This window comes from Suncus etruscus, chromosome 15 (genome assembly GCF_024139225.1).
Source record: "Suncus etruscus isolate mSunEtr1 chromosome 15, mSunEtr1.pri.cur, whole genome shotgun sequence".
Classification (NCBI taxonomy): Eukaryota; Metazoa; Chordata; class Mammalia; order Eulipotyphla; family Soricidae; genus Suncus; species Suncus etruscus.
The window spans coordinates 58,142,575-58,157,836 of NC_064862.1; the positions used below are offsets into that span (position 1 = coordinate 58,142,575).

Here is a 15,262-nt window from a genome sequence, read left to right on the forward strand (position 1 = left end):
AAGCATACAAGCCCCAATTTTATTTTATTTTTTTTTGAGCCGTCTCAGAATTGCGGGTTGTCAAAAGGCAGGAGGGCTGGAAAGGAAGAGACCCACCTGCCTCCTCGCGGGGGCTCCATCGCCCCATCCCCACCCCACGCCCTGCGCCCGGGGGTCCCGACCGAGATGAGCTCCAGCGCCGGGCCACCCCAAACTCGACCACAAAGGCCGGGATGCAAATGCAGCTGGCGCGGCCCGGCGCTCGGACCCGTGACTGAGCCCGGCCTGCTCGCGCCAGCGGGCCTGGAGCTGTCAGTCTCGGCGCTGCGGAGGCGGCGGGGGGGGGGGGGCGCCGGAGCGGGGCCGGTCGGTCACATCACATGATGGGGGACCTGGGCCATGTGACAGCTCCGGTGATGCCGAGTGCGGCATGTGACTCGCGGGGCTCCGTGGGCTCGGGCACAATTTAAACCCCGAACACGCCGGGGTTCCCGCTCGGGGAGCCTTGGGGTCTGGCGCTCGCCCCACCTCTGAGCTGGGGCCGGGCTGTCAGGGAGGGAAGGCCTGAGTCCCGCTGCACCTGCGAGCACCGGGACCTGAGCCCGCCGGGCTCGAGTGCGGGGGGATCCCCCAGGAGCCGCGCGCCGTCATCCCCGCGGCCCCACGGACTCCGGCCCGGTAAGTTCCTCGCCCGGGCCCGACGGCTGCCGTCCCCGTAGCTCGGCCCTTGGCTTAGCGGCGCGGCTCGGCGGCCCGGCGTGCTGCGGGGAAGGTGCCCGGCAGGCAGATTGCAGACGCAGCCTTGCAGGGAGCTGCGCTGCGGGCCCCGGACCAAAGGGACAGGAGCGGGGACAGGAGCCGTTCCCAGCCTGCCTCTCCCCCCTCCCGCTTCTCCTCGCTGTCTGTCTGGCTCCCCCCATCTGTCTCTGTCTCTGTCTCTGTCTCTCTCTCTCTCTCTCGGTCTCTCTCTCTGTCTGTCTCTGTCTCTCTGTCTCTCTTTCCCTCCATCTCTCCCTCTCCCTCCCTGTCTCTCTCCCTGTCTCTCCCTCGCTGTCTGGCTCTTCTCTCTCTTCTCTCTCTCTCTCTCTCTGTCTCTCTCTTCCTCACCCCCTCTCCCTTCCCACTTCTCGCCATCTGTATGGCCTCTCTCTCTCTCTCTCCTTCTCTCCTTCTCTCTCTACCTCTTTCCCTTTCTCCCTCCCTCCCTCCCTCCCTCCCTCACCTCTTCTCTCCCCTCCCTCTTTCCCTTCCTCCCTTCCCTTCTTTCTCTCTCTGCCTCTCTCCTTTCCTCCCTCCCCCCTCCCCTCTCGCTTTTCTGTCCTTTGTGTCTCCTCTCTCTCCCTCTTCTCTCTTCTTCTTCAGTGTCTCTCTCTGTCTCTGTTTCTCTCTGTCTCACTCTCTATATCTCTGTCTCTCTATTTCTTTTTCTGTCTCTGTCTCTCCCCCTCTTCCTTCTGTCCTTTTTCTCTATTTGTTTCTCTTCTCCTCTCGCTTCTCTCTCTTTCCCCTCTGTTTATCTTTGTCTCTCTATTTCTGTTTATCTTCTCTCTGTGTCTTGTCTCTCTGACTCTCTGACACACTCTCTCTCTCTGTCTCTCTCTTGCGCACTCTCTCTCTCTCTCTGTTTCTCTTCCTCTCAAACATTTTTCTTTTTCTTTTTTTGGTTTTTGGGTCACACCCGGCAGTGCTCAGGGGTTATTCCTGGCTCCAGGCTCAGAAATTGCTCCTGGCAGGCACGGGAGACCATATTGGACGCCAGGATTCGAACCGATGACCTCCTGCATGAAAGGCAAACACCTTACCTCCATGCTACCTCTCCAGCCCTCTCTCAAACATTTTTCATCATCTCATTCGCTGTCCTTTCAGCCCAGAACCCGAAGGACCATCTTCCAAGTCTTTGAACTGTGCCTTAGAATGTCCTGACTGACCCCTGCAGAGGTGACCTCAGGGCTGGGTCAGCACTCACCTACATATGTGTTGGAGGCTCTGGCTGACACTGGAGAAAAACAAATGCTAGGAGGACTCACTGAAGCCGTGCTCGTGGCCCAGGTTCTGTGTCTGAGCAAGTGTGTTAAACCTGATAGATTTATTTCCTGAGGCCATCAACACTCTCTCACTGTTCCTTTGTGTGGTGTGGAGGATCCAGACAGCAGCGTGGTGATAGTAACTTCACAGCAATTGGGACCCAATATTCTGGAATCCCACTGTCTGACTCTGGCAGAAAGGAGGCCTCAAAGCAGGAGCAGGGACCAGCCCAAGCTCAATGGGCAGAGAGCTCTCAGGACAGAGTAGTTCAACTCCTGACGTCTTTCTTTATCTTCCTTCCTTCCTTCCTTCCTTCCTTCCTTCCTTCCTTCCTTCCTTCCTTCCTTCCTTCCTTCCTTCCTTCCTACCTTCCTTCCTTCCTTCCTACTTTCCTTTTTTTCCTTTCTTCCTTCCTACCTTCCTTTTTTCCTTTCTTCCTTCCTTCCTTCTTTCTCTTTCTATCCTTTCTTTCTTTTTTTCCTTCTCTCTTTCTATGTTTCTGTTTTGGGAATCACACCTGATGGCACTCAGGGGTTATTCCTGTCTCCGCATTCAGGAGTCACTCCTGGCAGGTTCAGGGACCATATGGGATGCTGGGGATCAAACTCTGGTGGGCTAAGTTCAAGGCAAATTCTACCCGCTTTGCTATGGATCTGATCCAAATTATGCCTCTTTTTTATTAATTAGTTTGTTAATTTATTAACCTGGAGGGTCTCAGGTCTTACTCCTGGCCCTGTACTTAGGGGATGCCTCTGTTGGCAATTGAAGGAGTCTGTGGTACTAGGGATCAAGCCTGGACCCCTGAAGACATGCTCTGAAATATTCCTTCCACTACAGGTGCTACAAAATAATGTTTACTCCTAATCTGTTCCATGAACCCAAAATGTGAGACTGGATTCTGTCTTCCTCTGCCACGGAAGGGGCGGAAAAGATGCGAGGAGGTCAGGATCCCCATTTCTGTGACTAGAGAGGAGCCGAGGCCTGGTCAGACTTCAGATCTGGATAGAGGGTGCAGGCCTCTGAGGGAAAGTCTAGAATAGGGTGTGAAGAGAGAAGTGGTGTGATCTAGAAAAGTTTCCCTTCTCTCGGGCTTTCGAGACAGTTGCCCTGGAATGAAACTCAGGCCCCACTCTGCTGGTGTTTGAGGGCCCCAATCCTAAAATGAATGTGCAAAGGTCCTGAGGCCTTGAAAAGAAGAACTTCTTTGGGGCAAATGGAAGTATTTTCATTTCATATCATTGCAGCAGGGATGAGCGAGGAGAGGGCAGATTAGTAAAATGGTGAAGAGGTGGGAAGGATGAGCCTCGCTGATGCTTTGGAGAAAGGGGTACATTAAATCAGACCTCTCTGGAATGATGAGACTGTATACTAAGTCAGGAAGACTGAGAAAGGGTCTGACAACAGAGAGAAGGCAAGAAAAAGGCTCCAGCTTCCTATCAACTGGGTCACATGAGCTAGAGAGGTTGAATAATTGAGGTCAGAGAAGTGTTTGAAAGAAAAGAGCTATGTATTTTTAGGGAGGGAAAGGGGACAGAAAGCCAAAATAATGGTGAGGAAATCCCCAAATCTGGAGCCATTTAGATATCCAAGTTTATGAAGCTAATTGACCATCCTAATTTTTCAAATCTAAACTATATTCTGAGGCTGGAAAGATAGCACAATGGTAAAGCGTCTGCCTTGCTTGTGGCCAACCCAGGACGGGCCATGGTTCGATTCCCTGCATCCCATATAGTCCCCCTAGCCTGCCAGGAGTGATTTCTGAGCACAGAGCCGGGAGCAACCCCTGAGCGCCACTGGATGTGACCCAAAACAAAAATAAAAAAATAAATAAAACTATATATATTCTTCAACATACTTTATAATAAGAGTGTCTAAAAGAAAAGACAAAAAATATTTTTACAAAGTAGCAAGAGAAAAAATTCTCTCTCTCTTTCTCTCTTTCTCTCTCTCTCTCTCTCTCTCTCTCTCTCTCTCTCTCTCTCTCTCACACACACACACACACACAGCAATGAGTATTTCAGCAGAAAACTTTTAGGACAGGGTAAAGTGAAAAGATACATTAAATGCCATGAAAGAGAAATGATAATATATACTTAAATTCATAATTTGGGAAAAACTAAATAACACATTGCTTAGGCATGTCCACATGACTGATAAAACTAGCGCCAAAACTCTCACAAAAGTCAAGATAGAGGGTATTTCTAGGAAAGATGAGAAAGATACTGCTTACTAAAGGGTATTTTTATATTTCAAGCTTTTATACTTCAAATGCATATGCATTTATAACAAATTGCATTATAATGTTATAGTTCACCATTAATATGAGCACAGTTCCATTAAGTGACTGAATAAAACATTTTGAGTTCATGAAATAGACTAGCAACAACATATTCTAGCTCCTTCAGTCAAGAGTTAGTTCTCCATCCTTCAGTTATAGACAAATGTTTTATTCATAATTTATGTATGAAGTATTTAAAAAGCAGTTATCTATAGGCCTAATTACCAGACTGGAGGTGCAAAGGCTCGAGGAATATATTAAATGATGCCATGAAACAGAATCTACAAATGAGGTACAACTCCCAGACAAATCACCTTGTTTCTTCAGTACAAAATTTCAAGGGACATAAAAGATGAAGAGGAAGCCTAGAAGTCACAAAATATTTATAGATTCATATGGGGCTAGAAAGATAATACAGAGGGGAGGATAATACAGACTGTATTGCTTTGCATACGGTCAACTTAGGTTCAACTTTCAGGAACTCATATCGTCCCCAGAGCACTGCCAAAAGTAATTTCTGAATGCAGAAACACTGAATGCAGAGCCAGAAGTAACTCTTTCATACTGCCAGGGGTGTGTGTGTGTGTGTGTGTGTGTGTGTGTGTGTGTGTGTATGAGAGAGAGAGAGAGAGAGAGAGAGAGAGAGAGAGAGAGAGAGGAGAGCCCCACTTTCATGCATGACCAAATTTACTCATTCAAACAAATAACAAAGCAATTGCAAATATGTGAACATTAGATGTCTGGTGAGGATATAGGGTTTTTTTTCTTGATTTTACTGGGATATGTCGATGGAATAGAGGTTGTTATTTTTTTGTTGTTGTTGTTGTTGGTTTTTCGGGCCACACCCATTTGATGCTCAGGGGTTACTCCTGGCTAAGTGCTCAGAAATCGCCCCTGGCCTGGGGGGACCATATGGGACTTCGGGGATCAAACCTAGTCCTTCCTTGGCTAGCGCTTGCAAGGCAGACACCTTACCTCTAGCGCCATCTCGCCGGCCCCTGGAGGTTGTTATTTTAAATGAGTACTACTCGTCTTAGTACCAATTAATAAAATGTTGACAAATAAAGTTCTAGCAAGGTTAAGTGTTGGTTTAAAATAACCTCCATTGTAAAGGAAACAATATTAAGTGGTACTGAGCTGAAGTGACTGAAACTAATGGGGATACACCACATCCAACCAGGGTTCCATCTCTAGCACCCCATATGGTCTCCTGAGCCCACCAGGACTTAACCTTAAGTGAAGAGTCAGTAGTAAGCTGGCTACCATTGGGCATGACTTCCCCATACCTCATCCCAAAGAATCCTTGGCCCTCATGAAGCTCCTTCCTTGGTGTGGTATGATGAATCAGTGCTAGAGCCTGTCTGTCATTTTGCTTATTTCTCCATGATAAATTTGCTGATTGTTAGTCCATCCTTCAGTACTGGGGGTGGGGGAGTGAGCTCAAGTCTTAACTCTTTATACTGTCTCTCTGATCTGAAAATACATATTTGTATAGGACCTGGTTATTTCTTTTTGTTTGTTTTAGGGCCAAACCAAGCAGTACTCGGGAATCACTCCTGGCAGAGCTTAGGGGACGATATGAATACTGGGGATCAAACTCAGGATGGCCACATGCAAGGCAACACTCTAACCATTGTGCTAACATTCTTGTCCCAGGACCTAGTTATTTCTACCAGCAACCCAGCATATATATTCACTGTTAGGAATGAATTAAAACATGTACATACATAAACACTTACAGGGAAGCTCTAAATAAAGTAGTTTAAAAAAATTGGGGCCAGAGAGATAGCATGGAGGTGAGTCGTTTGCCTTGCATATAGAGGGACAGTGGTTCGAATCCCGGCATTCCATATGGTCCCCCAAGCCTGCCGGGAGCAATTTCTGAGTGTAAAGTCAGGAGTAACTCCTGAGCGCTGCCGGGTGTGACCCAAAAAACAAACAAAAAAAAAAAGAAAAAAGAAACCAGAAAATTGGGGATCAAGTGATAGCACAGCAGGTAAAGCAATTCACTTGCACACAGTCAACCTGGGCTCCATCCCGGCACCACATATGGTGCCCTATGCTCCCCAAGAATGATGCCTGAATGCAGAGCCAGGAGTAAGCCCCTTAGCACTGCTAGGTGTGACCCTTCACTCCCTAAAAGAGAGGAATCAGAATAAAAGACATTCAGAGAGTTCCGCCACCTCCCCCTGCCCTGTGTAGTAAGGTTTGGGGGCTGCACACGTGCTCCTCAAGGGCTTCACTTATTTATTAGCTGTGGCTTTTACGAACATTCTGGTTATGAATCAGTCACAATGGGGCTCACAGACATGTGTGTGAGGGGCCACAGTGTTCACACCTGGAGATTGCATGCTCAGCTCTCGTACTGGGATCCCTGGCTGGAGAGTTGAGGGGATGATGGTTAGTGAATACCAGCCTCACCAGGGATCTGATTTATGGTCTCACAGTTGCAAGACTGGTGCTTGGAGCCAAAAGCCATCCCCTCGGCCCCGAGGTGAGTCATCCTTTCAGTTTGTTTGCTTTTGGTCTCACTTGGTGGTCACTCAGTGATGCTCAGGGCTGTGCTCCACAATACATAAAAGATGGCTGCACAGCCCTCCTCACAGCCCTCAGTGGTCAGTGTTATTTCTGGCCATTCACAGATGAGAAGAGAGTCCCACGGTGAACATGCCATGGTCTATATGTCTTAGTAAGCTGCTGAGTTTTTGAGTCCTGTTTCTTCTCCTGTTTTTCAATACCTGTCAAGATGCTGAAATGTTTCATGCACTGAAACTTTCCTCTGGAAAGTTCTGGAGAGTGCAGATGGATCTGACTTGCTCTACGGGTTTGCTGAGTTAAGGGGGCCAGGTATAGATCATACCTAGTGGTGCTTTGAGATTATTCTCAGTTCTCAGTCGAGGGGTTGCTTTAGGTGACCCTAGAGATCAAATTAGAGTTGGCCCCATTGGAAGGCAAGTACAGTATCCCCTGTCTTATCTCACTAGCCCTGATCTGTGACTTTTATTTATTAGTTAAAAAAATGTTTTTGGGGGCCGGGCGGTGGCGCTAGAGGTAAGGTGCCTGCCTTGCCTGCGCTAGCCTAGGACGGACCGCGGTTCGATCCCCCGGCGTCCCATATGGTCCCCCAAGCCAGGAGTGACTTCTGAGCGCATAGCCAGGAGTAACCCCTGAGCGTCAAATGGGTGTGGCCCAAAAAAAAAATGTTTTTGGAGGAGTGGGCACATCTGGCAGTGCTCAGATCTTATTTCTGGCTCTGCACTCAGGGATCAACTCCTGGGTGGTGCACTGAGAATGCCCAGGATCAAATCTGGGTCGGCCAAGTGCAAGACAAGTGCCCTGTCCATGATGCTATCTCTCTGATCCCTGCCAGCCCCTACCTTTCTGTTTCTCTTCCGTGAGGGTTACTACATGCAGACACCTACATGTATAAATACACCCATTTTTTTTTTTTTTTTTTTGGTTTTTGGGTCACACCCGGCGGTACTCAGGGGTTACTCCTGGCTGTCTGCTCAGAAATAGCTCCTGGCAGGCACGGGGGACCATATGGGATACTGGGATTCGAACCAACCACCTTTGGTCCTGGATCGGCTGCTTGCAAGGCAAACGCCGCTGTGCTATCTCTCCGGGCCCAAATACACCCATTTTTAAGCAAATACACCTTTGTGAGTTGCTTCCTCCAAAAGCAATGCTGGAGTGAGTGTTGGACTATTGCAATCATTGGTAGAAACTAGAACCTTCTACTTTCTCTTCAGGGAGAAATAACCTATTCACTTGCCACTTTCTTAATCACCAGCAGATGGAAAGAAACATTCTTAGATCACCTTGCTTTCACTTCCTAAAGTCTATCTTATTTTCTTAATAACCGTAAAGCAGTTTTCCACCCCTCCCTCCCAGACAGTGAAGTTAGGTGTCATTTTCAGGAAGTCAACGAGAAAGGGTAAAAAAAAAATGAGTGTTTCTGTGCCTCTTGCAGTTAACTAGTTGCTATTCTTGAGGCACTAAGAATTGATTCGATTCTCTCGAGCACCTCTGAACACCATTGTAAGGTAAGGAATTGCCTATTCATTGAGGTGGAAGTCAATAGAAGGAGCAGTATAATGATAGAGCAGGGAACAATCAGCTACAATATAGTCAATTATGTTCTGTCATATTGTAATTCTTTAATCACTCAGCTGTCATTCTAGACATTGTTGCATCTTTGGAGAAAAGGAGAGGATACAATTTAGGTTGATCTTACAGACAAGGTGAAAATTTGGGGATGTGGGTGGAAATGAAGACTTCACAGCCAGTTCTTAAACGGCATTGCAAAGGGTGAGGGCAAGTTTAGCAAGGTGAGGGGGAAGGAGAATGGGGGGGGGGGAAATGGGCCAGGAGAGATAGCACAGCAGCGTTTGCCTTGCAAGCAGCCGATCCAGGATCAAAGGTGATTAGTTCGAATACCCATGTCCCATATGGTTCCCCGTGCCTGCCAGGAGCTATTTCTGAGCAGACAGCCAGGAGTAAGCCCTGAGCATCGCTGGGTGTGGCCCAAAAAAAAACAAAAAACAAAGAGAGAGAGAGAGAGAGAGAGAATTGGGGGGTGGGGGGATATTTCCAGAGGGAGGAAACAGGATCATCCCCTGGAAATGGAGGGTTACGTGGCAGATCTGGAACACATGAGACGGTGTGTGAAAGTTCCAGAAGAAGTCAAGAAGGTTATGAGGAGTAAAAAGCAAATAATCTATATAGGGTGGGGTTGGGACCACAACCAGTGATGCTCAGGGGTTACTACTAGCTCTGCACTCAGGAATCACTCCTGGTGTTCAGGGGACCATATGACTAGCAGCTTGCAAGGCGAATGCCCTCCCCACTGTCCTATTGCTCCAGCACTCAGCAGATATTTTTATTTGTGAGGGTGTTGCACCACAGTAGGGGTACCTACCCCCAGGGTTAGTGTGAGTTTGAAAAGACCAAATCTTTTCATGAGGGCTGAAGAGATAACACAGTGACTTGCCTTGTATGCAGCTACTGTGGGTTCAATCTTGGGTACCTCAGAGGATCCCTGACCCCTGCCAGGAGGGAACTCTGAACAGAGCCAGGAGTTAGTCCTGAGCAATTCCAGGTGCATTCCCTCCAGTCTCCGAGGCCCACAAAAGTCATCAATGAGGAGGCGCCGGAGCAATAGGGCATTTGCCTTGCATGTAACTGACCCAAGACAGACCCAGATTTGATTTGTGGCATCCCATATAATCCCCCAAGCCTGCCAGGAGCGATTTCTAAGTGCAGAGCCAGAAGCAATCCCTGAGCACCACAGGGTGTGGCCCCAAAACAAAAACAAACAAACGAAAGAGTCTGCAAGGAACAAACACTGTGGTTGTGGGCACTGTTATTGTTCTACTAATTAAGAGCTTAATTTATGGGACAGTCACAGATCTCAGGCCATATCTTCTAGATCCTTGTGTCTAAAACACAATGCATTTGTCTGTAAGACAAATGACCTTTAAGTCATTTGCCAGCATCTGTAGCAGAATCGTGATAAAACACACATCAAGGTTTTCTCCTGTAAAACAAAGCCAGTACCTTTACATTCTCCTCATCAGCCTGGGCTTGTTGATGGTGGGATTTGGTTAGAACCTTTATTACCAAGGTGCAGTTAAAATTCGGTTACTAAGCTAAGGTTTATTTGAGATATATCATTTGCATCGTGTTGCTTATAGGCCTAGAATTTTCTTTTGTTGTTGGTGTTGTTGTTACTATCTTGTGTCGTTACGGCTCCTATGGACAAAAATAGATGAATGACTAAAAAAGTGGTGCATTGAAGTGTAAACGCCATGATGCAAATAGCAGGAGAAATACAGCAGCTCAGATGTGTGATTAGCGAGCTAGACTCTTTGGGATCTGTGAGGACAAGAGCATTTGTGAATGTGACTGTTCTACCGGCAGCTGAGAGGGAAAATATGAATGGAGAGTGGGCTTGGGATATCTAAAGCCTGAATTTTATGAAGGGGTGAATCCTCTCTTCTATTCTGTGTGCCCTTTATCTGTCTAGATTGAGCATTCGAAGAGTTCACATCCCTTCCAACATCAAGTAACCTTGGAGTTGGAGAGATAGTAGGGCACTTGCCTTGCTCACAGTTCCCCCACCCCAGGCTGTGCTCAGAGATTGCTTCTGGTTCTGCACTTAGAAATCATTCCTGGCAGGCTCCGGGGACCATATGGAATGCCAGGAATCAAACCTGGGTCAGCTACATGCAAGTCAAATGCCCTACTGCTGTATTATTGCTCCGGCTCCTCATTGCTGACTTTTGTGGGTGAAGACTGGAGGGAAATCACGTGGAATTGCTCAGGAGTCCTGAGTCAGGACTAACTTCTGGCTCTGTTCAGAGATCCTTCCTGGCAGGGATCAGGGATCCTCTGAGGTACCCAAGATTGAACCCACAGTAGCTGGCACTCCAGATGGTCCCCTGAGTTCTACCAGGAATGATACCTGAGCACAGAGCCAGGAGTAAGTTCTGAGTATCACTGGATGTGGCCCAAAAACAAAAGAAGAAAAAAAGAAAAAGAATTTAAAAATGTCAAACAACCTTTCTGGTTTACCAGGAAGCATTTATGGACAAGCCCCCCCAAATGATCTTTTCTAGTAGGAAATGGATTTGCTTTATTATTTCTAAATGCACAGAGCCCAAACCCACAACAAAAACAGGTAAATCATGTGGAGAAAGTTGGCCTTGCATGTAGCCACATAGGTTTTATCCCTGGCACCAAGGAATTTCACTTGAGCCTCACCAAGAGTGATCCCTGAGCATAGAGCCAGAAGGAAGCCCGAAGCACTGCCAGATGTGGTGCCCCCAAGGTCGGAGCTGTAGTACAATGGAAAGGGTGTTTGCCTTGCATGTGGTTGACCCATATTCAATCCCTAGTGTCCCAAATGGTCCCCAGCACTTCCAGGAGTAATTCCTGAGTGCAGAGCCAGGAGTGAACCCTGAGTGTCACCGGGTATGGCCCAAAACAAAAACAAGAACAAGAACAGTCTTGCCTCCTGATGATAATTAGGTGTTGAAGTTGTGGAGTCAAATCTCAGACACTGAGAAATCGTCCTTCCTGTGTGCAGGAAAGCAGGCAGTGATGGGGAGGCACATTTTCCCACCAAAGCAACCTGCCTGTCCAGGGGTGACAGAAGGAAGGAAAGAGATGAGGTTTACTTGAAACATTTCTTTCATGCAAGGCCCACTTGCAGAGGCCAGATGCCTTGGAATCCCAGCCACGCCATCTCAGGCTGGGGGAAATGCTGTTATCTGTGATGTCAAGTGGTGTGTCAGCCAGAGAGTCTATAAGGGCTGAGCTAAGGCTTTGGGAAATTGCTCTGAGGTGAAAGGGGATGCGAGAACTGGCCTTGCCATCCATCCGGGCACTTGATTTTCTTCCTACTCTGGAGGAGAAAATTGAGGATGTAGTATTAACCTTATTTTCTAACCATCCCCAATTGCCAGGAAACGTGATCCAGAGCTGAACCCTGTTATAAGACACCAGAAATTCGTTTACAGCTACATCCAGCTTCCAGACTCTGAGAGTGGTTTGCACCTTGACTGCTTGGAATTGATTAAGTAATTGATTTTGGGTTGAGCCCTATCTCTAGAGCCACTCCCAGCTCAGGAATTGCTCCTACTGGTGCTCAGGGTTTTCCTGCAGTGCAAAACATGATATCTAGTCTATTGAGCTATTTCTCCACTTTGAAAGGGATCTTTGTTTTATGTTTTGTTTGTTTGTTTGTTTGGGGGCCACACCTGGCTGTGCTCAAGGCTTAGCCCTGATTTTTCTTGGGGGGGGGGGTCACACCCTGCAGCGCTTAGGGGTTTACTCCTGGCTCTACACTCAGAAATTGCTCCTGGCAGGCTCGGGGGACCATATGGGATGCCAGGGTTCAAACCATCATCCTTTTGTATGCAAGGCAAACGCCCTACCTCCACGCTATCTCTCCAGCCCTTTAGCCCTGATTCTGAGCTCAGGAATCACTCCTGGCAGTGCTCTGGGAACAATATGGTTGCTAGGGATCAGACCTGGATCAAGGCAAGTGCCCTACCCATTTTACTCTCCCTGGCCCTTGAAAGTGATGTTCCATGAGAAACTAGCCACTGTTTCATTTTTTTTGTTTTTTTGTTTTTTTGTTTTTGGGTCACACTCGGCAGTGCTCAGGGGTTATTCCTGGCTCCAGGCTCAGAAATTGCTCCTGGCAGGCACAGGGGACCATATGGGGCGCTGGGATTCGAACCGATGACCTCTTGCATGAAAGGCAAACGCCTTACCTTCATGCTATCTCTCCGGCCCCCTTTTTAAAAAAAAATTTTTTTTTGGTTAGCCACTGTTTCAAACAAAATATTCAGAACCATTGGGTATAATTGTCAAATACTTACTGCTTTTCTAATAGAATCGAACTCTTCCTGCTTTCTAACTTAGTAGAACAACAATACATTAACTTTGTCCATCAACAACATATGCAGGCACAGCACTGACCTGACAGCACAGGGGTAAAGCGTATGCAGCCACCCTGATTTGATTTCTGACACTGCATATCCTCTATCCCGCATATGTTCTACATATATTCTACCGGCAATGACCCCTGAGCACAATGTCAGGAATAAGCCCTGAGCACTGGTTAGCACTGAGCCCCCTTGCCCCCAAATAATTATATTTATGTGTATGCAATCTACTTTAATGACTGACTACAAACAACAGTATCTCTTATTTCTCAGTATCCTACTTTTGCTATTTCCAGTCTCTCTATCTAAACCAAGGATCACACTGTACTCAAATACTTAGTTTGTTTGTTTGTTTTGTTTAGGGGATCACACCTGGTGATGCTCAGGGGTTACTCCTGACTCTGCAGTCAGGAATTATTCCTGGTAGTGCTCAAAGGACCATATGAAATGCTGAGGATTGAACACAGGTTGGCCATATGCAAGGCCTCCCTGTTGCATTATCATTCTGGCCCCTTAGGTACTTCCATTCAATGAGGTTGGCATATTTTGCTAACCAAACTCTTCCTAATTGCTAATCAATAGTTCAGATACTGTAACCCTTTCCCCAATGCCCTTTTACCTAAGCTTTTTTGTTTTTGTTTGTTTGTTTGTTTGTTTTTGGTCACACCTGACAGTGCTGAGAGGCTACTCCTGGCTCTATGCTCAGAAATCACTCCTGGCAGACTTGGGGAACTATATGGGACACTGGGATTCGAACCACCATCCTTCTGCATGCAAGGCAAACGCCCTACCGCTGTGCTATCTCTCTGGCCCCTAAACTTTCTTTTGAGATGTTAATCCCACCTGGATGATCAGACCCGCCCACACCTGGGACTGGGTGGGCTGTTTTAAGTAAAGAATAAAAATGTCTGGTTGAGGCAGAGGCCAGAAGTGAACCAGCAAAAGGCAGCAAAAGGGGCAAGATAAAGCTTAGCAGAGAAAGTGCATGTGAGGAAAAGCACCTGGCAGACAGGGCCATGGAATAAAAGCAAGCTGACTCGGATGAAACTTTGACTGCTTGTGAATTATTTCTCCGCCATTACTCTGCATCTTCAGCCAACAGGACTAGATGTCCCGTGTCAGGGAAGGACTCGCCCAACACGTGGATCTCTATAAGATTTTAGGTTTTATTAAATTTACATTTAAATTTAGTTTTAATTTTAGTTTTAATCAAGATACCAAGTATAGGCTGGGGCTGAAGAGCTAGTGTAAGGGTTTAGTTGCTTACCATGCATGTGACTGTTTCCATCTCTGACATGGCATAGGGTTCTCTGAGATCTAACAGAAGTGATCTCTGAGCACAGAGACAGGAGTAAGCCCTGCACACTGCTGCATGTGGCTCCCACAAAAAAAAAAAAAAAAAAAAAAAAAACGAACTCAAAATAAAAACCAAATGCAAACTAATTATACTAGCTTTTTTTTTTTTTTTTTTTTTGGTTTTTGGGCCACACCCGGTAATGCTCAGGGGTTACTCCTGGCTATGTGCTCAGAAGTTGCTCCTGGCTTGGGGGACCATATGGGACACCGGGGGATCGAACCACGGTCCGTCCAAGGCTAGCACAGGCAAGGCAGGCACCTTACCTTTAGCGCCACCGCCCGGCCCTATACTAGCTTCTTTACTATTTGAATTTAAGTTTTAAATTTTGGAGATTTGGGGAACGGGATAACTAGGGATGTTTACATTATTTTTATATTATTAATCTCATTACTTACCATATTTGGTAATTGTTGCGTTTTTACCTAAAACTGGGGCTTGCTCTCTCAGGCCTGTCTCCTAAATGTGTATCTCATATGCTTGTCTCTATGTCTCTGCTTGCTTTACCCACTTTGGAGAAGCCTGTGTTCTTTCTTGAATGTGTAGTCTCTCTTTTTCTCACCTCATATCTTTTTGTTTCGTTTCATTTTGGGGGGCCACATCCCATAATGGTCATGGATTACTCTCAGCTATACTCAGGGATCACGCCTTGCAGTGCTCCTGGCAGGCTCAGGGGACCATTTGAGATGCCTGGGATCGAACCTGGGTCAACTGTTTGAAAGGGAAGTGTCCTGTATTATCTCTCCAACCCCATTTTTGCTTACAACTTTCTAAATTAGTTTTGTTCAATAAAAACTATCTTGAGGGCCGGAGTGGTGGTGCAAGGGGTAAGGAGCCTGCCTTGCCCACGCTAGCCTAGGACGGACCACGGTTCGATCCCCCAGCGTCCCATATGGTCCCCCAAGCCAGGAGTGATTTCTGAGCACGCAGCCAGGAGTAACAACTGAGTGTCACCGGGTGTGGTCCAAAAACAAAAAACAAAACAAAACAAAAAAACAACTATTTTGCTTCACTGGAAAAAAAATTGGAAGTCTTGTTTTCGTTAAAGTTTCTATTCTTGGAGGCCTGAGAGGTAGCACAGCGGTAGAGCATTTGCCTAGCACACCCCATTCAGGACAGACCATGATTCGAATCACAGCATTCCATATGATCCCCTGAGCCTTCCAGGGA

The 15,262-nt window shown here is 47.0% G+C and overlaps 1 protein-coding gene across 1 annotated transcript in view; it reads left to right on the forward strand.

Moving 5' to 3' along the window:
* Window positions 1-425: 425 nt before the first annotated feature.
* Window positions 426-15,262, forward strand: part of TNRC6A (trinucleotide repeat containing adaptor 6A) — a 189,193-nt gene continuing 174,356 nt past the window's right edge. Inside the window, exon 1 of the mRNA XM_049789071.1 lies at window positions 426-657. The gene's annotated coding sequence lies outside the window, so the exon portion shown is untranslated. The remainder of the gene's footprint in view (window positions 658-15,262) is intronic.